At 39.0% G+C, this 21,376-nt stretch overlaps 1 protein-coding gene across 12 annotated transcripts in view; it reads right to left on the bottom strand.

The window, feature by feature from the left end:
• Positions 1 to 21,376, bottom strand: part of ARPP21 (cAMP regulated phosphoprotein 21) — a 1,021,360-nt gene that overhangs the window by 585,757 nt on the left and 414,227 nt on the right. For 11 of the 12 annotated variants that reach the window (XR_013830175.1, XR_013830176.1, XR_013830177.1 and 8 more), the window contains 2 exons: positions 12,629 to 12,797; positions 8,663 to 8,859 (listed from right to left, as the gene is read on the bottom strand). The gene's annotated coding sequence lies outside the window, so the exon portion shown is untranslated. The remainder of the gene's footprint in view (positions 1 to 8,662; positions 8,860 to 12,628; positions 12,798 to 21,376) is intronic. The other variant, XR_013830180.1, reaches the window with a different exon arrangement.

The following is a 21,376-nucleotide window of genomic DNA, read 5'->3' as shown; positions in this document are numbered from 1 at the left end:
AGGAGAACAGAGGGTAAGGACTAAAATTATCACCTAGCTAGAATTTTTCTGACACTTCCATTTGTGTTTAACTGCCAGGAGTGTCCACATAGTTTGTATCACTTGAAGATTAATGAGAAAATGGTTGAGTTTAAAATGGCAAAAGGGTAGGGCTTCCCTGGTGGCGCAATGGTTGAGAGTCCGCCTGCCGATGCAGGGGACACGGGTTCGTGCCCCGGTCTGGGAAGATCCCACATGCCGTGGAGCGGCTGGGCCCGTGAGCCATGGGCTGCTGAGCCTGCGCGTCCGGAGCCTGGGCTTCACAATGGGAGAGGCCACAACAGTGAGAGGCCCACGTACAGCAAAGAAAAAAAAAAAGTGGCGAAAGGCTAGTAGTGCCTGAAGCAGCCTCACCTAACATCTCACTGACAGATGATCATGAAGGTACATAAGCAGAGTAAAATTCACAAGAGTAAAAACCACAATCAGAAGACCGCCTATCGCCAAATAGTAGGAGAAGGTTTCCCTACTGGTGACAACTGAACAAGACTGAGGGGAAGAAAAATGGAAATGTAAACATACATTTGGCTCGAGAAATAACCTTAACCAGCTGAAATAAGGTGAGAAGACTTTCCTGAATCCGGTCTTCCTGAGTGGAAATGTGCATGCCTTAGCTCTATTAGGAAGAGTTTTTACAAGTAACACCTGCGGGGCTTCAACAGTGGTCCAGTGGTAAAGAATTGGCCTTCCAATGCAGGGGATGTGTGTTCGACCCCTGGTTGGGGCATAAGATCCCACATGCCACGGGGCAGCTAAGCCCGCACACCACAACTATTGAGCTTGCGCACCTCAACGAGAGAGCCCGTGTGCTGAGAGAGCCTGGTGTGCTGCAAACTACAGAGCCCACGTGCCCTGGAGCCGGCTCACCACAACTAGAGAAGAGAAAACCCGTGCACCGCAACTAGAGAGAAGCCCGAGCACTGCAACGAAAGATACCACATGCCGCAACTAAGACCCGACACAGCCAAAAAAAGAAAGAAAATAATTTTTTTTTTTTTTAAAGAAGTAACACCTGCAAGGGAGTGAGGGAAATGGGTTTAGACTTGGGGAGAAGTTTAACTGTGATCTCGTTATCAGCTCTGGAGCATGAACGGCTCTGCGGAGGGTCCTCACCTGGGGGCAGGGCCTTTACACCCCTACACTGATCAGTCACTGTACCATGGTTGTCCCCAGGAGGTGCACTTAACCTCTGATGGTCCAGCGACCTTCAGTGATGGATAATTCAGCTGTCAGTGCCTGAAACAGCTGGGAGAGTACGTGCCTCTGTCCTGAAGGGGTATCTGGTATTTGCACCAGAGCACTCACTAACAAAACACTTTCTTTTCCCACTTTTCACTTCATGCTCCCTGGCTCAGGCTGTACCAAATGGAAAAATTAGGAGGAAATATTATTTTTGAGGCTCAGTAGATGTTCCTCCCCCCTTTTCCCTTCTATCTACATGTATTCAGAGATCACGACTTCCTGAAAACAACAAATGATGGGATACTTTCAGAGACGCAGGAGCAGTGTGCTAAATCTTTGGAGGCACAAGCCCCGGGAACAAAGTATTTCATGAGTACCTGGAGTCTGGAAGATCACTAGAGACAAAACATAATGACTGCTGATTTTTGTAAAAAAATGCACCCCCTGGTCTAGAGTTTAGACAGTTTAAAGATAGGAGAGAATTCTTCAAGTGCCCAGGGCCTTAGTAGAAAAAGCCTGCTAAACACTGGTAGCTGGACTAAAAATGAGGCACAGTAATACTCCCAAGCTACAGATCAGATGATGGAACAACCAACCAGAGTCGAAATCAAAAGTAGAAGAGCCATGGCCAATACACCTACCTGCATGTAGGAAATCATTATGTCTAGAAAGATTCACTCTCATTTTAAATAGGAAAAAAATATATATGTATGTGCATATATATATATATAATATGAGTTATGCAGAGAAAAGACTGGAACACGTAATAGGGAATTCTGTCCTGAACACTAGAATAATAACTCTTAATATTATCTCCTGTAGTATGAGAATAAATTTTATAAAGGAAACTGAAATGTACTTTGAATGGAATAAGTAGGTAGATAAATAAATAAAATAACAAAGACATTAGGAATCTCAAAAAATTTAAAATATAAAAAATTAACAAATACAGGCTAAGATTTTAAAAACAGCAATAATATACACAACAGGATGAGAAACCAATGTGGCTGGCATAAGGAACCCTTGCCATGAGACTAAGCTGACAATAAAAGAACTAAACTAGCACTACTCCAAAATCCTACTATGTTTCTCTAGTAAATTCACTTTTCCCTGCTCCAACATGACTACTGATATCTTCTCTTTGCCCCAGTGTACCCTCAACTATTGACTTGGCACCATTAATTAAAAGCCAAGTTATTTATTTAATAAGTGAAATTCATAACATAGAAGTGTTATCTCTTCCCACCCACAAATCTATGAGTCTTCCTCATCATGGTGGTTGAGGACACGGCCTTTACTGTAGGCCTTCTTGGCTTTAAGCCCCAGCTCCTCTCTTCAATAGCTGTGTGGGTAGAAAGGAGTGGCTTAACTGTTCTGCACCTCTATTTTGTCCTCATTATGTTCAAAACGGTGACAGACTCCATCTCCCAAAGTACTTGAGGGTATTAAGTGAGTTAACGTTGTTCACGTACTTGGAGCAATCCTTATCACATGGTAAGTGCTTAGTAAATGTTAGACATATGACTAACTCATGATTAAAATAAAAGAAGTGCTTCTACTCTTACACTGAGCTAACTTCTTGTGTGTTCAGCTCTGTTTCAGCTACGCCATCAGGGAGATCACAAGGAAAGCCAAAATGTAACGAAGCTATGGCAACATCCATACACAAGATCCCTTATATATACATACATACAGATTGGGATTTGACTGGAATAAAGCGATATGATTTCTGTTACAATGTTAGATTGCTAAATAAACATCTTCCTTCCTTTATACCTCGTGTGCTTTTGTTCTTTTAGGGTTGGTTAAAAAAAAACATAAGTATCTCATGTATTGCTCTAAGATCTTACATTCTCCTAATATCTGATATTAAGGGTGTTCCATGATGAGAAGGTTTAAAACAAGCGTGGATCCAGATTTTATTGGGCCTCAAATTTATACACTTAAAAAAATATATATATGTATGTGTATATATACATATATATACACATACATATATATACAAACACATTTTAAGTATGTAATGAGTTACAGGACCTATGCAAGTGAGAAGCCCTGCAGCTTAAGCTCCATCAGCACCTCCTTTAATATCCTCAACAATCCTAAAATGAGGATGCTATTATCGCCCACATACCGATGAAGAAATACAAAGTAACTTGCTAGATGCTGAGTTGCATAGACACTGAGTGTCCTGGCTGGGATATTTCCCCAGTCTCCTGGCTCTGAGACCAGTGTCCTTTGTCTCCACATTCCACCTTCCTCTATTCTTATAGGCAGAAGGGAAATGCGGGTCCTCAAGGTCACCTCCTTCTTTCAGCTGCCTCTTTCTCAACATCTACACATATCATGGGTTTTTCCCCAGTTTTTAAGGTTCTGCTGCTGCTACTACAGGTCATGTGGGGAAGCCTGTCACACTCACTGGGTTATGAATCACCGGGGACCATGTCAAGTGTTGAAATACACAACCCCAGTGAGGGGTGATGATTGTTAGGCAATCATACAGTCCTCAGAGTCATAACAGGAGGTGTCCTCAGAGCTCCTAGATCACCCTCTGTCTCATCATCCCACTCATGTGGGCAAGGGTAATCAGAAGTTCTAAATATAGTCTTAGAAGCATGCATTGGGCATGTTAACACATGCTAACACATTACCACTTCCCTGTCAACACAGGGAAATCTCCCGCTGTACAAGAGGAAAGAAAGATCAGAGAAATTTTGATTCCTGAATAGCAGTGGTGGTAAGATGCTGGGGAGGCTGGAAGTAAGAGAATGTTTCTAAAAGATAAGTCCAGGGTCACAAAGGAACAAGAACAGGATCTCTAGTGAATGGATGCCAAGGATGGACTCACAATAACATTGCCATTGTTTTGGAGGAAGAAGCCATACATTCCTTAAGGAGCCATAAGCACAGTTGGGAAATCCTTCTTGAGGCCCCATGACTGAGTACATCCAAAGGGTGGACACACTGGGTTAATCTGGGAAAATGACAGACCCTCTGCTTCTTCCAGCCAATGCGTGACTGCAATGGACTCGTCCAACATTCATTCATCATAATCCACAACATCATGGCAAATACCCGGTTGAGGAGAACATGACTTATTCTCAAGCTGCTATCTGATAGGAGAAATTTGAAAGGGCAGAATGGCTGATTTCAGAGACCATTTTATTCCAGAACCCTAAAGCCATTAATGATTTGCACTGCTCTTTTACATAAATGTAAATCCCTTAAGAGAAGAAGAATGTCTATTCCTTAATGTGTACACAAATATAATTTTATGGAAGTAGCTCTTATGGGATTCAGAGCGATTCAAATCCTCTCTAATTCACTGATTGGCTGTGGGTTATAAGTTATTCAACTTCTCTGCTCCTTTGTTTTCTCACCTATATGAGCCTCATGTACCACTTGCTGCACAGCAAGATAAAGCTCTTCCCTCCATCTCACTGCAGGCCCATCCCACCTTCCATTTCCTTCAAGCTTCTCAAAAAGTCCTCATCATAAAGATCATAAGAAAGGTCATTGCAGCCTCTTCGTTTACATGTTTCTGATTAAAGAAAAATGCTCCAAATATTTAAATGCCTCATGAACCCCACAATGCCCCACCAGAGGGCACACATTTTAAAAGCATGTAGTGGCTGCATCTGAACCAACAAACAGTTACTGGGCACCTTCTCTGTGCTAGGTGGTATACTAGAAACTATGGAGATGGATACAGTCATGAAATAGAATATCTGCTTTAAAAATATTCACTCAATAAAGGAAAAGGAAGTCATATATTATAAATGCAAAAGGGACCAAAAAGAAGGACAGGCTGAAGGAGCAAAGAGGAATAAGTCATGCTGAGCCATACTGAAGTCTGAGGCAAAAGGAAAAATCAATAATACAGAACCAGTCTTTGTTTAAAATCTTGATTTTTTAAAATCATTAACCTTTTGCATTGATTTTGATTTTTAAAAATATTGCATTCAAATAGCTTTTATCTTGATTACTGAGTTTCTTTTCCCCTTAGGTTTTGCACATTTGATCAAAGATGTTATGGAAAGAATTGTGTCCACTCAAAATTTACATGTTGAAGCTCTCACCCCCAATGTGACTGTATTTGGAGATAGGGCTTTTAAGGAGGTAAATAAGGTTAAATGAGGTCAAAGGGTAGGGCCCTCAATCAATAGGATTAGTGTCCTTATAAGAAGAGGATGAGACACCAGGAAAAAGACCATGTCATGTCACAGTGAGAAGGGGGCCATGTGTAAGCCAAGAAAATTGGCCTCAGGAGAAACCAACTCTTCGACTCTTTTGACATCTTGATCTTGGACTTGTAGCCTTCAGAACTGTGAGAAACAAGTTCCTGTTCTTTAAGCCTTACAGTCCGTGAGCGCTTTGTCATGGCAACCCTAGCACACTAATACAGAGGGTAAGGAGATAGTTCATGATCAAAGTCATCTGAGTAGTCTTAAAGATTGAAAGGGTCTGGATAGTCAGCAGACAAAGATAATTCTGAGAATTTTAAGCATGAAATAGAAATTGGGAAAGAGATCTTTTGGGCAGAGGCAATATCTTTGAGGGAAACATCAGATACCAAATTTATCAGCATATGGAATCAGGCAGACACCAGAGCTGAATGGACCTTTGACAGAAACATACACTAGTGTCTGTTTTTGTAAGACATGTGGACTAAGAAACCTTTATGTTTTTAAATCGTTAAAAAAAAATCAAAGTAGCATATTTTTTGATGTGTGAAAGTTACATTAAATTCAAATTTATGCATCCATAAATGAAGCTTTATTGAAACACAGCCCTGCTCATTCGTTCAAGTATTGTCTGAGGCTGCTTTTATGCTACAACAACAGAATCGAGTATTTGTGACAGAGACTATATGGCCCACAATGCCTAAAATATTTGCTGTCTGACCTTTTACAGAAAAAGAACGTTATCCCCTGGACTAGATAATTTCCTTCCCACACTTACCCCTAACATAAACACATATTTGTTTAAAAAAGAGAGAGAGAGAATGATAGAGAGTGGTTGTGAAGGGAGGGAGGAAGAAGAAGAGAATAAGATGTGGTACATATATACAATGGAATATTACTCAGCCATATAAAAGGATGAAATAATGCCATTTGCAGCAACATGGATGGACCTAGAGATTATCATACTAAGTGAAGTAAGTCAGAAAGAGAAAGACAAATATCATATAATGTGGAATCTACAGGTTGATACAAATGAACTAATTTATAAAACAGAAACAAACTCACAGCAAACAAACTTGTGGTTACCAAAGGGGAAAGGGGGTGGGGAAGGGATAAATTAGGAGTTTGGAATTAGCAGATGCAAACTAGTATATATAGGATGGGTAACCAACAAGGTCCTACCGTAGAGCACGGGGAACTATATTCAATATCCTATAATAAACCATAATAGAAAAGAATTTGAAAAGAATATACATATATATGTGTGTATATATACATATATACATATATATATAATTGAATCACTTTGCTGTACACCAAAAACTAACATAACATTGTAAATCAACTATAATTCAATAAAAAAAATTTTTTTAAAGATGTGTATCTCTTTAATTTCCCCAACACCCCATAAGAATAAGGGTAAGAGCCCTTAATTTAGCATTGACAAAAGTGAGTCTGGTGCCATGCTGTTCTGACAGCTTGTCATATTACAGACCCACGAGCACCACTGTAAAAGCTGCTGTGGTCAGCCATCAACTCTTGATACAGCTCTTTTCTAAGCCAAACAGGAGACACGTGCTCACTTTGTTACAATGCAGAGCTCATTATACAAAGCACACTTAGTATAACTGTCTTAGACAAAATGCCTCATTTGCCCACTGTAATGGAAGATTTGGCATAGCTGTGTTCATTAAATCTCCATGTCCCCCATTGACATCCCACAGCTGAAATCACCCATAAGCAAATTTATAGGAGAATCATTAAGAGTGAATGAGTTCTCACTTTGGAGGGATTTTTTAGATAAATGAAAGCACGGCTAGGTCCAAATTTGAAGTGATAACAAACCTTGTATCTAAGCAGAACCATCTTGCTAAGAGAATAAACATGACACACATCAATGATGTGATTCTCTTAGAGCATCATTTGCATAACTCACAGGTCCTCAATCAAGTAGTGAAAGCGTTACTTTGTAGACGTTCAAGGCAATTGCTTTTCTCCACATCCCCACATTGGATGGATCAAGGTGGCTTCTGCTCAGCCTTGATTGAGACCAACTTAACCACACCAGTCTTTGCCAGTTTTATTTCCATGGAGCACACCAGCACATGCATTTTCTGAAATGTGATCTTAAAAGAATCATTAGTTTCTCTAAAGAAAAGGTAAGGTTTGGAAAGAGTAAAGGCAATAGAATCAGAAAAACCTAGTGTGGGCTTCCCTGGTAGCAAAGTAGTTAAGAATCCGCCTGCCAATGCAGGGGACACGGGTTCGAGCCCTGGTCTGGGAAGTTCCCACACACCATGGAGCAACTAAGCCCGTGTGTCACAACTACTTAGTCTGCGCTCTAGAGCTTGAAAGCCACAACTACTGAAGCCCGCATGCCACAACTACTGAAGCCCACGTGCCACAACTACTGAAGCCCATGTGCCACAACTACTGAAGCCTGTGCGTCTAAAGCCCATGCTCCACAACAAGAGAAGCCACTGCAATGAGAAGCCCACACACCGCAACAAAGAGTAGCCCCCGCTCGCCACAACTAGAGAAAGCCCACGCACAGCAACGAAGACCGAATGCAGCCAAAAATAATAAATAAATTAAAAAAAAAAAAAAGAGAGAAAGAAAAACCTGGTGTAACCCTGTTTGACCATGTACTAGCTTTGAGATTTATGGCAAGTTACCTAATATTTTGGGGACTGCTTCCCCATAAATAAAATAAGGTTGAAAATAGCAGCCTCTTCAATTTGCTGTGAGGAGTAAATGAAATAATGTAAGTAACCCTTTTAGCTTAGTGCCTGACACATCACTAAATTCCCATGTTAGTTTTCTTTGACACAGTTTTGGAAATTTTAGGCACCAAAATAAAAACTGATGTCCCCTGGATCTGACTGTATATTCTAGAAATACAGAACAAATTCTCTTTTAGAAAATATCCTTCTGTGCTCAGCAATTTAAACATTTTTAGTATTTTGAAATGGAGAAGACATGAAAGAATTCATATTATTTTAGACACATGCACAGATATTATACTGTTAAAAAGTAGAAGAAAAGAAATGTGGAGTGTTTACAACGTGTTGGTTTGGGCTCAATTCTCTGAGTGATAGAATGTTTTTTAAGGCTTTTTGTAAGTTTAAAGAAGAGAATTCAAAGTTGGATAACTAGGCACATTCGCTCCATTTTCAGAAGCCGTAAGCCCCTCCAAAGAGAAACACACACACACACACACACACACACACACACACACACACACACACATATTTTACCTGTGGAAGAGGAAATTAAACAACAGTGTGTGGTCTGGACAGTCTGCCATTGGGCGAGAAGCTGTTTTGGGGTTGGTTTCTTTTCAAGCAGCCCACCCCAAACCTCTCTAGTTCATTTCTCCATGATACCAGGGAGATCCCACCAGCTGTGATTTCCATACTCAGATTCTCTTCCTGCAGCCTGGTCAATTCTTTTCCTGTAGGATTTAGAGGGGAATGAAGAGTAGGACTAGTCTGACTAGTCTCAGCATGGGTGCACACCTTTCCACACACAAGAGTGAGCCAGCAGACCATCAGAGGCCACATCCCTTTACAGTTGGAAGGAAACTGAGACAGCAACAAATTCAGCACTGGATCCTATGAAGAAAGTCCATTCCCTCTCCCAAGACCAATTCACATGGGTATAAAAATCCTACATTTGGCACACAATTTTAAGTAGTGTCCACCTGTAAACACACCCCCGCCATACCCCAACACATGGCTCATGGATCTTAGATGAAGAATTCCCTCCACGGATAGTTTTTAACAAGAATGGAAGGAGAAATAAAATTTTCTTTGATCAACAGACTTCTCAAAATTTTTTATCAAGGACATAAAACCTGCTGGAAAATGTACTGTATTCTCAGCAACTATTTTTGCTTGGTTAATGTTTTCAGATAACCACGCAGATGAGTCATTTACTTCCAGGTAAAATCCATCTTTTCCACATACAATGCACTGGTTAGCGTATCCAGGGCTTAGTGCTATCTTTTTGGCATACTGCCTTTATAATAGCTTGAAAGATATTTCAAACATAATACATTTTTAACTCTAGGTAACTTAATGATTGCTTTATGCTGAAAAGATAAAATGAAAAAAAAAGAAATAAAAGTTCTGTAACAAGGATGTGATATAATAATCCATGCATAGTGTAAATCAATGAACTCATTTTAATAGATACATGAGGGTAATTGTTACAAGTGCATTTGTTTTAAATAAATTTTTGAAATTTCAAAAATAAGAAAAAGATTTAAATATTAAGTGTAATTTTTCTGATATGAAGTTTTCTGTGGGTATTAAAATTTCATGGTTATGAAAAAATATGGAAAATAGTATGAAAAAGGAGTATGTCAAGTGCGTGTACAGAATGATTACCAAGATAAAATGAAACATCATGCGAAAATGAAGAAAGACTAGAAAAAATTATCCTAAAAATTTTTATGTGTTATGGAATGCAAAACAGGGAGCTATTTTTGTATTATTTTCTATCTACCAATTTTCCTGTGACATTTTGCCACTTACAAAATGAAACAAAGATGCTTTAAAGAATAACCAGGTTGGGCAGGGATACTAAATTTTTTTCTAGACATCAAGTCAAACAACAGCTACCAACCACTTACTCTGTCTCAGGTGCTAGAGTAAGTATGTTTAAATGCTTTGACCCCTTAATTTTCAAAAAAATTATTTAGAGAATAAAAGGTTATCCCTTATTTGTAGATGAGGAAACAGACTCTCAGTCTGTTACACAAACCTAGTAAGAGAGAGATTTGGCAAAGATACATGCTTCTTTTTAATCCACCATATTTTTCAAGTTTTTGAAACCTAACACTATACTACTTGGCAGTCAAGACCAATGGGTTATCTCAGTGCAGCTGTATTACCTATAGAGCAACACTGATGGTGGTCAGTGTGTGTGTGTGGGGGGGAAGGGTGGAGGACAGTGGTTGAGACCACTGAAGCCTTATCCTTGTTTGTTTCCTCTAACATCATTCACTAACTCAAGATACCTTAACATCTGGAAGCAAAATTGGTACACAGAAGAACAAACCTGATTCCACATTGGATCTCTTCTGTTAGCTCTAACCCTTGTGCTTTGTTGCCTGTGCTTAGTCATGATAGCTCTGCACCTCTGTAAAAGAACCCTGCCTGTAGCCTGAAATATACATGATAACCCATTTCAAGGCTCTGACCCAGGCTTGACGTTTAAAGTTAAAACACCTTCCCATTCATAGAGAGATAAAAAGTTGCAAAACAGAAAATAACAATTGTCTAATCGACAGGAATATTGTGACCAGACCTACATGGACAGCTGCAAGAACAAAGAATTCCAACACCCAGAAGTTTGCAACAACCTGCCACATCCCCTCCCCTCTCAGTATAAAAGAAGCCTGAATTCTAACTGGGGTAAGATGGTTCTTTGGGACACTAGTCTACCATCTTCTTGGTCTGCTGGCTTTCCAAAGAAGGTCACCATTCTTTGCCCCAACACCTCATTTTTCCATTTATTGGCCTGTCATGCTGAAGAGCAGTATAAGCTTGAACTCAGTAACAAAACCACAATTCCAAAAGATCATGCAAAAGTTGATGTTAGAGTGAGAATGTAATTCATGTCTCAGTGGAATCTTTTTGTATGTTTTTCCTTTCTGTTCCCTGGGATGGGAAGAGGGAGAACAGTAAAAAAAAAACCTCAATTGCATTGAGCCACATGCATGTACCAAGAAGGGTAAAGATTTCAATATTTAGATGGGTTTGTACAGGAACTAAATAGTTTCACAATTATTTGATAACTTCTGCAGGGGAATTCTAAATAGTCCTTTCTGAAGAAAGGTCTGCATAATACTATGACTATAACCACATTTACATAACACGATATAAAATGTGTACCTTTATTCCTAAATCAACATATTTACAGCTTAATTGTGAGGAAGTGGCATACCCAGATGGCATTCTGACTCACTTATTTAAAGGCCAAAACATATGTGTAATGGACAGTGAGCATGAGAGTAGGTAATCTTATTTAAAGGGGGGAAAATATTAAAATCTTAAAATTTTCATCATTCATCTCATCCTTTATTTGTCCCTGGGGTTTTCACTTTTTCTCTTGGCATTTTCCACAGCAGAGTATTTCGAGACCAGGATTTGGAGAATTTAAAAGGCTTTTGTGCAAAATGAAGCAGGCACCATCCTGTGTCTGTCCTTCATGCCTTACTCTTTGTAGGACTAAAAAAATATGGAGAAAGCTTAAAATATCTGACGTTCAACAGTGATGCTACCTAGATCTGTCCTGTGCTTCCTGAGGGAGGAGAAAAGAAAAAAAGAAAAGCACAGGAACAAAAGCATCAGTGAGTATTTTGCCATAGGATAGCTATTTAATTGAAAACTATAGCCTATTTTTGTGAATCCCATGGATAACTGACACACAAACTTGCCCAGCCTCATTCTTTTCTCATCATAGTGACCCACTGAGGCATCATTGTCTGGCTAGAACATTTGTACCCACCACTTCCATTTATATCTGAGAAACTGTATCTCTTCCTACAGTTTCCCCATTTAAATAAACAGCACATGTGAATTGTTCTCTATTATTGTATATTTCACTCTGGAGGTCCTCACGCTTCACCTTTGCGTCCCCACTGGCAGAGTTCTCTGTCTGGCCTTCTTGACTTTTCCGTATGTCATCAGCATTAATCACTTTACCATTGATTTTAGGGTGGTTCTGGCTGCAAGATCTTAATATCTGCTTCCCCTCCTGGCCCCTAATTTACTTTGCAGCTACAATGTTGAGCTGTATGTATCATGTGGGCCAATGGCACATCTAGGAATTGCCAACATGGATGAAAATATAAAAGGTCCAAAGCCAGCAGAGCTTTTCCTCAGGATCTAAAGGTTTTTTTAAATAACTTCTGTCTTCTAGGTTCAGGTTCTTTCCATGACTTGAATCAGAGTTATTTTGAGGACTGGTGTGAAAAGAGATACAGTAGATATTTTCTGAGTTTACTTCTAGACTGCTTTGCAGATAGAGCAAGATAATGTGATATGACCTTGCTTTCCTACAAAATTATTGGTGACACACTCAGAGAAGAAACTATGTGTAGGGGTCCTATGAGTCTAATTCTATGTTCATATTAAACACTTAGTTCAGAGCCTCAGGGAGCTACAGTACCAATCACTGAAAGAATAAATCATTCAAAAGTCATTTCTACCTACCTTAAACAGTTGTTTCTTGATCTTGTTTATTTGTCTGTTTAAATAAGTCTCTTCAGCATTTGGCCTGAATGGTATGTAGGGTGTTCAATCCATCTGCATTTATACTGGTGCTCTAACTAAAATCTCCATCCCAAAGATTTTCCATGTAACATGTGTCCATTAGGATGTTCTGCCAAATGAACAAACACAAAAATAAAAGAATTTATTGGGCAAATATGTTGAATGCTCTTTCTCTTGGAGATTAATAGGAACATTATCATATTAAAATGTGTAATACACAGACACATAATAAATTTTTACATAACATCTATAATTCCCTATAGAACTAGTGTTTAATGAAACATCTGTTCATTATCACTACATATCATTTTAGGGCCAAAATCAAAGTCCCTTTCTTTGCTCTTAGAGTCATCAAACTACAGTGACAATTATCAAGAGGCCTCCAGGGTTTCACAGCCCATTCATTTTTGTATCACTGCACAGTGTCCAGCATGCAGTTTTACTTAGAATCAGTGATCACTTAATATTCAATGATTACACGAATAAATGCATTCGGCACTGACTAGAGCTTAGAAATACATATTTTCTGTGAGAGAAATGCCTTTAGTTATAGGACTCATCACACTGGATTTTTGTATCTGTTTAAAAAAACAACCAATTGCCAGGAAAAAAAGCAGTTCAAGAGCATGCCATCATTTATTCAAATCATCTACCATCTCTTTTGTCCATAAACCACACTAAAGTCTAAACTATGTTTCCAAGAGTTTGTGCATCTTCTCCCAAATGCTTGTATCCTAGCTGAGTACTTGGATCTGTCTTATTTTTAGAGCTGCAGAGTTATAAAACCTCCGAGTGGGAAGGAGCACTTTACTGTCAAGACAGACCAATGGCTTCATCTTCTACATGAGGTAACAGTCTCAGATGGTTCACAGCATTTGCCCAAGGTCAACACGGGAGAAATTTTCGAAGACGTGCTTTGTACTTTTCCCTGTGTATCCAACAGTCCCTAGTACACTTAATAAGAAATTTGACACATTAATTCATTACATTTATACCAATACCTTCTTATGAGCTACTTTTTCAATAGATCAACCTCAGAAGTCTATTATCTTAAGACAACAGAAAGGAAAATTCTCCTCACTAATTAATTAGACTACTGTGTAATTTACTAAGAAATGATATACAGCAGGTCTAGTTTGCAAAAGAAAATCAGATAAAGTGATGAGAGGGTGTCTATGAGAGCTTGTGAGACTAAAGGCGAAAGTGTCCCAGAGTTTATGACAAAAATTTCCTCAGCTCTATGTGACCTCACTTCATCGAAAGTTCCACTATGTATTGCTTAAAAAGGACACACCTGACACTTGAAGTATGAATTGAAAGAATTAGAAAATGTAAAGATGAGAAAGAATTAGAAAATGTAAAGATAAAATGTAGTTTCAATATTAGTATCAGACAGAGTAAACTTTGAATAAATTTATTATGTGAAACAAGAGTAGTTATTTACTTTTATAAAAGGTAGAATGCACGGTGATTATGTAACAGTTTGAAAACAGTTTATAAGGAAAAAATTGAAAAATGGGAGAAATGGACAAATTTATAATTATGGTAGCTTTTAACAAAAATCTCAATCTTGCAAAAATTTTAAAATGAAGTAAATATAGAGCTTTTTATAATTAGGTGAGTAATAGTAATCACTCAATGGTTAAATAGGCTTTCTACATGCAGAGTAAAAAATTATCTTGTAATTTGCTTAGAATGTGGACATAAACTAATTGCATAAGAGACCACAGGAACATCTCAATACATTCCAAGAACTAGAAAATGTGAAGGCCATTTTCTCTGTAACAAAGCAGTTAAGACTAGGAATGAACAGCAAAATTTTAACCAAAAAGTTACAGGAAAAAAAGAGAGACAACTTTGAAGACTTTTAATTTTATTCTCAGAATGTTAGTTAAAAAGATTCATGTATTTACAAAGCCAAGGCAGATAGTTGAAAATAACCTGTTGTCAGAAATATGTACAAGGAAAAGAAAAATCTGAGAGCTGACTTTAAAGTGAGGCAGTAGACTTGATACTGCAGAAAACTTCATCGCTGGAACTGAAGACAAACAAGGCAGAATCCTAAAATTTGACGGAGAAAGCTGAAGAATGAGAATTAGAGAAGAGGTAACAGTTACGGAGGACAGATGACAGATCCAAATGATCAGTCCAGATAGGTTAAATTCCTTAGCATCCATTTCCAATGAAAACCCTTTGATAATGCAAACAGAGTTCCCCTTCCAAAAATGAGGAATACGCTATTGAAATTGACATCCAGTTCAAGTTAAAAGGCAGCATGCTGAAAGCCTTACAAGTAACTCAGGAATAACACTGAAATGTTTGACTTCAAAAGTATATTTCGGATTATTCAAAATGTTTGGGGAATTAAGGAGAAAGTCAATATGTGCTCCAAAATACCATGCTAATTTTATGCACAAGAACGTCTTCTGTGTCTTTAAATTCCTACAGTCCCATGAGTGAGAGACTAAATATACAAGACCTAAGTGCTTCCAGCCCCGTCATTGCTAGGCTCCAGTTTGTGTAGAGGTAAGATCATGGGGATGGGCTCAATGAACCTAAATTCCCTTCCAGGTGTCATTGTCAATAAGTCTGAGACAATGGCTATAGATATAAGTATCTACACAGGATGAAACATTGACTCTGACCATGCCATTTCCTGTTTTTCTCTAATAATATAATGTTTACTGAGTGCCTGTTATGTGCCAGATATCATTCTCATGATTTAATTCTCACAACAATCCTTTGAACTGAGTATTACGGCTCTCCCCTTTTTTTTTTTTTAAGATAGGAAATGAGGCTCAAAGGAGTTAAATACTTTGGCAGAGGTCAGACAGCCAGAAAGTGTCAAAGATGTGTCTCTAACTGCTCTGAGCCACTGAGCCACCCTGCCGCTCTATGGTATTGTTTTTCAGGATTATTTTGCCTCTCTCTGTCACCATGCTCCCTACTAGCTCTCTTTGCATGAGATCTTGTATCCCTGTCATCCTGGTTTTCTGGAGTTTTCTTCTAGAATGATTTAAGACTGGATCTGAGAGCTACACCTGCTTGAGTAAATGGACACATGCACCCACTCCTGGTAATTCTTTTACGACTTGGCCCTCTCCCAAAGGGGTTGGTGTTTTGCTCTAGAAGTGAAAAAAAAAAGAGCTCAGAGTTTCCCAAATTGTATTTTGCAGATCACCAAGTAATATGAACTTCAAATTGACATTTTATGAAAATAACACAGCTGCATGTTTTATAAAGTATATGTAAAAATTCTGGATTATATAATATTTAACCAATTTCTTTAATAAGACAATTCCCAAAAGTTTTACTATGCTAATGTATACTACACTGGATTTCTTAGGTGTTTTCTACAATATAAACTTTTACTTATTATCCATAAACTTTGGGAAGTGCTAAATTATACAATTATTTATTTATTCAAATAATCATGTTATCAGAATCTTCATGAACATGGATAATATTATGCTTAACTGGGAAATTTGGACTCTGGACATAATATCACAGAAATAAATCGTTAGAGAAATGGAACTCCTCTTCTGTTTCAGTTGTGTCAGGAGATGAACTATATATAAACAGCTAATCTCCATCTTTATATTTAGAAGCAAGGAGAAGCTTTTTAGAGCCACTGAGTTCAGTCCTAAATATGTGTTTCATCCTTTCTGACACAAACTGTTTATAACAGAAGAACTCCAGCTTGCACACGAAGAGGCAGTATAAGCTCCATCATCACGGTTAAATCCCTGAGGCGTGGGTGAATCTGACTCAGGTGTGCATGTCAGCTTCTTAATTCCATTTCAAAATGCGCCTTCTCATCAGAGCTAGAAAGCAACCTCTGTTTATCTGTGGAATCAAGCAAGGTTAGGGTCCTTCCATTTATGCTGGATAGCAGTGTTTCTTTCTTCTTTAGAGCGTAGAGCTATTTCTCATAATACCGGATGTCCAATACCACAGGACACGTCATTCTTGGTTCATTAGTAACGCCTGAGTAATCCTGATGATCAAACTTCTGAGAGCAGCCCGCGATACGTCACATTGCCACTGACAGATCACAATGAAGAGTGGGAAAATAAGGGGCCAGCAAAAGCCTTTAAGTAACTGTGCATTTTTCCAAAAGGGATTATATACAATGAAAAAGATATATGTGTGAATATATAAATATACATATTATATATATATACAGATATAAAATAGGTATTATATATGTACATATACATATACAAACATATATTACATATATTAAAGGAAATGACAGATCGAAACTTTTGGATGCAATCTAATATATTTTATTCTTAAATGTTAGAGTTAGATCCATAGATAAGCAATTAAACTAAATGTGCTTTTTTTTTCCCTCTTGGACACTCTTGAACACTCTCCCCTCCCTTGGGTCCCCACAGGGATTCCTTTTTGATAAGTAGCACAAAATACAACAACGTAACTAACTCACAGATTCCATACAGGTGATTTGGTGAAAAACGAAAAGACCAGAAAGACCACTGAGTTTTTACTTCTTGGTAATTTTACCAAACTCTAGGACAGTTTTCTACCATTTCATAATTTATATAATTTTATGTTTTTATAGGTCATAAAAGTCATCATTTATTTGGGGTTCCTTATCTGTGCTCCTTGTATCTGTTTCATTAGTTTCAAGTCTTTTATCTCTCGCTCTCCTTTGGAGATTCCTAGAACATCACACTCTGCTGGTTTCCTTACTTGCTCTTTACTTAACCAGGCTCCAAACACTGTAGTGCTTTGGCACTTAGTCCTGGGCGTTCTGTTCTGACGTGTTAGATTACAAAAGTGGCCTCAATTCTTCGTAGTTCCGTCAAGAGCTGGAATCTACTGGGTTTTAAGCCCAGGCCTCAAGAAGCACTGTGTATTTCCATCCTCTTTTTTGAGATCCCTGCACCATCACCAAATGAACAAGCTCAGCGTAGCCTGGAGGATAAGAATGATGGAGCAGAGATGACCCACCAGCCTTAAACTGATCTAGCGGCCATCTGTGGAAGCACAGGCGACACCCAGCTGAGATCGGGTGGGCCTAACTCAGATAAGAACAGCCCTAGCTGATCCTGGCACAAACTGCAAACTCCAGAATTGTGAGCTCAATAATTGCTAGTTGTTTTAACTCACTTTGGGGTGACTCAGTAAGCAACAATGGCTAATACGTACACGTTCATTTCCCTCTACCATCATCTGTCACAGGCTGTTAGTATTGTTTTGTTTGTTGTTTACTTATGTATTGGTTGTTTCCTTGCCAATGTAGGATGGTTGCTTTATTTGCCTTATTCTCTGATGCATCCAAAACACTTTCTGACTGAACTGGCACATTGACGGGGCTCAGTGAATAGTTGTTGAATAAATGAACACATGATTAGAGGAATAAGTGTTAATAAATAAACGTTCCAAAAGCACCTAGATAAAAACGAATACTTTTATCAGTTATATTAGGGATAACTTTTATGCTCCCTAGTGCTCCCTAGAAATCCTCAGTAACTTTTTTTTTTTTTTTTGCGGTACGCGGGCCTCTCACTGCTGTGGCCTCTCCCACCGCGGAGCACAGGCTCCGGACGCGCAGGCTCAGCAGCCATGGCTCACGGGCCCAGCCGCTCCGCAGCATGCGGGATCCTCCCGGACAGGGGCACGAACCCGTGTCTCCTGCATCGGCAGGCGGACTCTCAACCACTGCACCACCAGGGAAGTCCCTCAGTAACTTTTATGTATATTGTTAAAGTATATTTCCTATTATTGTTTTAAATTACTTTCCTATCACTGCTACCTACTTTACCTATTTTTCCATGTTTCTAACCTTATAAATTATAGATGTTCATTATATTTAAATAGCTTTGATGAAGATTTCATAATGTAAAAGAAATTCAGTCACAATGATATATCCACTTTTATATTTTTATTTTAATTGCTTTATTCCACTAAATATGTAATAATCATAATGTGGTATTAAGACGTGAATAAAAATGAAAACCTCCACTAGATATACGAGAGAAAATAACATTCAACACAGATGTTCGACACGGTCTCAGAGCCTTGTAAGTTGCTAAAGTTGGTCTGTAATTGGTTCTGACCTTCCTGGTGGCCTTACGTGCCCCATTCTTCTTATAAAGAAGATGAATTGAGGGAAATGTTCCCATGGTGGTATCATCCCTGCAACCTCAGTCCTACATTTCACTTATCTCATGCCCACGATTTTGGAGAGAGGTGATGCCATTTTGCCTACTACCTGGCAGTAAATCTGCTTCCCACTCCTATGTGACAGGTGGCTCCCAGACAGGTAGGCTGGTGGAGCCGGGCTTCCTTTCATGCTGTCAAGGAGCAGCGGCATCCTGCTGGTTGAAGGCCACAGCCTCCCCGTCACATTGAAACTCTCTCCTTTTAATTCCCCTAGCCACAGATCTTTCAGGGATTTGCTCTTGTTGTGAACAAGGCTGTTGCAGTTGGCGGAGCTCTGCTGTGGTATGCTTATCCCAGGGAAATGGATCTCCATCTGTGTGAGGCATCTGCCATCTGTCTTGTCTTAGACCAAACACCCAGACTTCCCTTAGGGAAAGCAGGAAAGAAGCCCAGAGTTAACCTCAGACTTATATGGCCCCTGAGTCTACAGTTGTCCTTCAATCCAGTGATTATCAAACTTTAATGTGTCTACAAATAACCTGGGATTCTTGTGAAAATGCAGATTCTAATTCATAAGTTCAGATGCTGGCCTGAGATTCTGCATTTGGAACAAGCTTCCGGGTGACGCTGATACTGCTGGTCTAAGGATGAGGACACTTTTGAGTAGCAACGCTTTAATCAGCACATTAGGCTAGTTTGTCTCCTATCTCTGGGCTCCCAAGACACCCTAGCTGTAATTACATCAGCGGACTTGGTAGTGTTTTCCTGGAATTCCAACTAGCTATACATATCACTTGAAACTAGGCTAACTCATTGCCCTAAGCATCTGTACCTTAAGTGCTAAAAAATATACATTGAGCTAAATTGACAAAGAGGCACAGAAACAAAATGCAATGCTATGTACTTAACAATTAGTAAATCAATAAACTGACCAACAAAGAATGGCCATCATTAAAAACTCTACAAACAACAAGGCCTGGAGAGGATGTAGAGAAAAGGGAATCCTCTCTACGCTGTTGGTGGGAATATAAGTTGGTAAAGCCACTATGGAGAACAGTATGGAGGTTCCTTAAAAAATTAAAAATAGAATTACCATATGATCCAGCAATCCCACCCCTGGGCATATACCCAGACAAAACTCTAATTCAAAAACATACATGCGGGGCTTCCCTGGTGGCGCAGTGGTTGAGACTCTGCCTGCTAATGCAGGGGACACGGGTTCGAGCCCTGGTCTGGGAGGATCCCACATGCCGCGGAGCAACTAGGCCCATGAGCCATAGCTACTGAGCCTGCGCGTCTGGAGCCTGTGCTCCACAACAAGAGAGGCCGCGATAGTGAGAGGCCCATGCACCGCGATGAAGAGTGGCCCCCGCTTGCCACAACTAGAGAAAGCCCTCACACAGAAACGAAGACCCAACACAGCAAAAATAAATAAATAAACTCCTAACCCCAACATCTTAAAAAAAAACAAAAAAAAAACCATACATGCACCTCTATGTTCACTGCGGCACTATTCACAATAGCCAAGGCATGGAAACAACCTAAATGTCCACTGACAGATGAATGGATAAAGAAGATGTGGTACCTATATACAATGGAATATTAAAGTAATTAAATAAAATAATTAAAAGACTATAAAAGAATTAATATAATATAAATATAAATTATATATAAAATGTATATCACAGACATAGAGAACAGACTGGTGGTTGCCAAAGGGGAGAGGGTTGGGGGAGGGATGGAGTGGCAGGTTGGGGTTAGCAAATGGGGTTAGCTAGGGTTGGGGTTAGGGTTGGTGGCAGGTTGGGGTTAGCAAAAAAAAATATATCTTTTATATATAGAATGGGTAAATAACAAGGTCCTACTGTATATCACAGAGAACTATATTCAGTATCCTATGATAAACCATAATGGAAAAGAATATTAAAAAAAGAATGCATATATATGTATAACTGAATCACTGCTGCACAGAAATTAACATAACATTGTAAATCAACTATACTTCAGTAAAAAAAAAAAATAGATTGCCCAACAGATCAATCCTTATCCCTGTTTTATTTCATTCCTGATTTAGTATTTTGTGCTTGTCAGAGCTTCCAGTAAGGGAATTAAAACAAAGAGCAAGAATTAATTCCATTAAATTCAATTCATTTCAACTTAAAAACCAATTATTTAACTTGGAGCTTTGGAGATACCACGAAGAACAGGCGCAATGTATTTCAAGGGCTTTACAACACCACTAGGTGAAGAGATGGTGACAGGAATAGGAGGACAGGTAGAAGATATGCTCACAGACTATACTGCAAAATAGAGGAGCAGCATGTGGTAAGCGCTACTGGATAGGCAAGATGGGAAAGAACTTCAGGGTCTTGCTACTCCAAATGTAGTCCATGTATCAGCAGTATCAATCACTGGGGAACTTGTAAGGAATAGCAATTCTTGGACCCCACCCCAGAACTACTCAATCACAGTCTGAGGGTAGGCCAGGAATCTGTTTTAATGAGTCATCTAGGTGACTGTGATGCACAGTAAAGTTTGAGAACCACTGGGATAAAA

The sequence above is a fragment of the Stenella coeruleoalba genome (assembly GCF_951394435.1).
Source record: "Stenella coeruleoalba genome assembly, chromosome: 10".
Classification (NCBI taxonomy): domain Eukaryota; kingdom Metazoa; phylum Chordata; class Mammalia; order Artiodactyla; family Delphinidae; genus Stenella; species Stenella coeruleoalba.
Note: the sequence above shows the minus strand (reverse complement) of the source record. Positions and strands in the feature narration are given on the sequence as shown.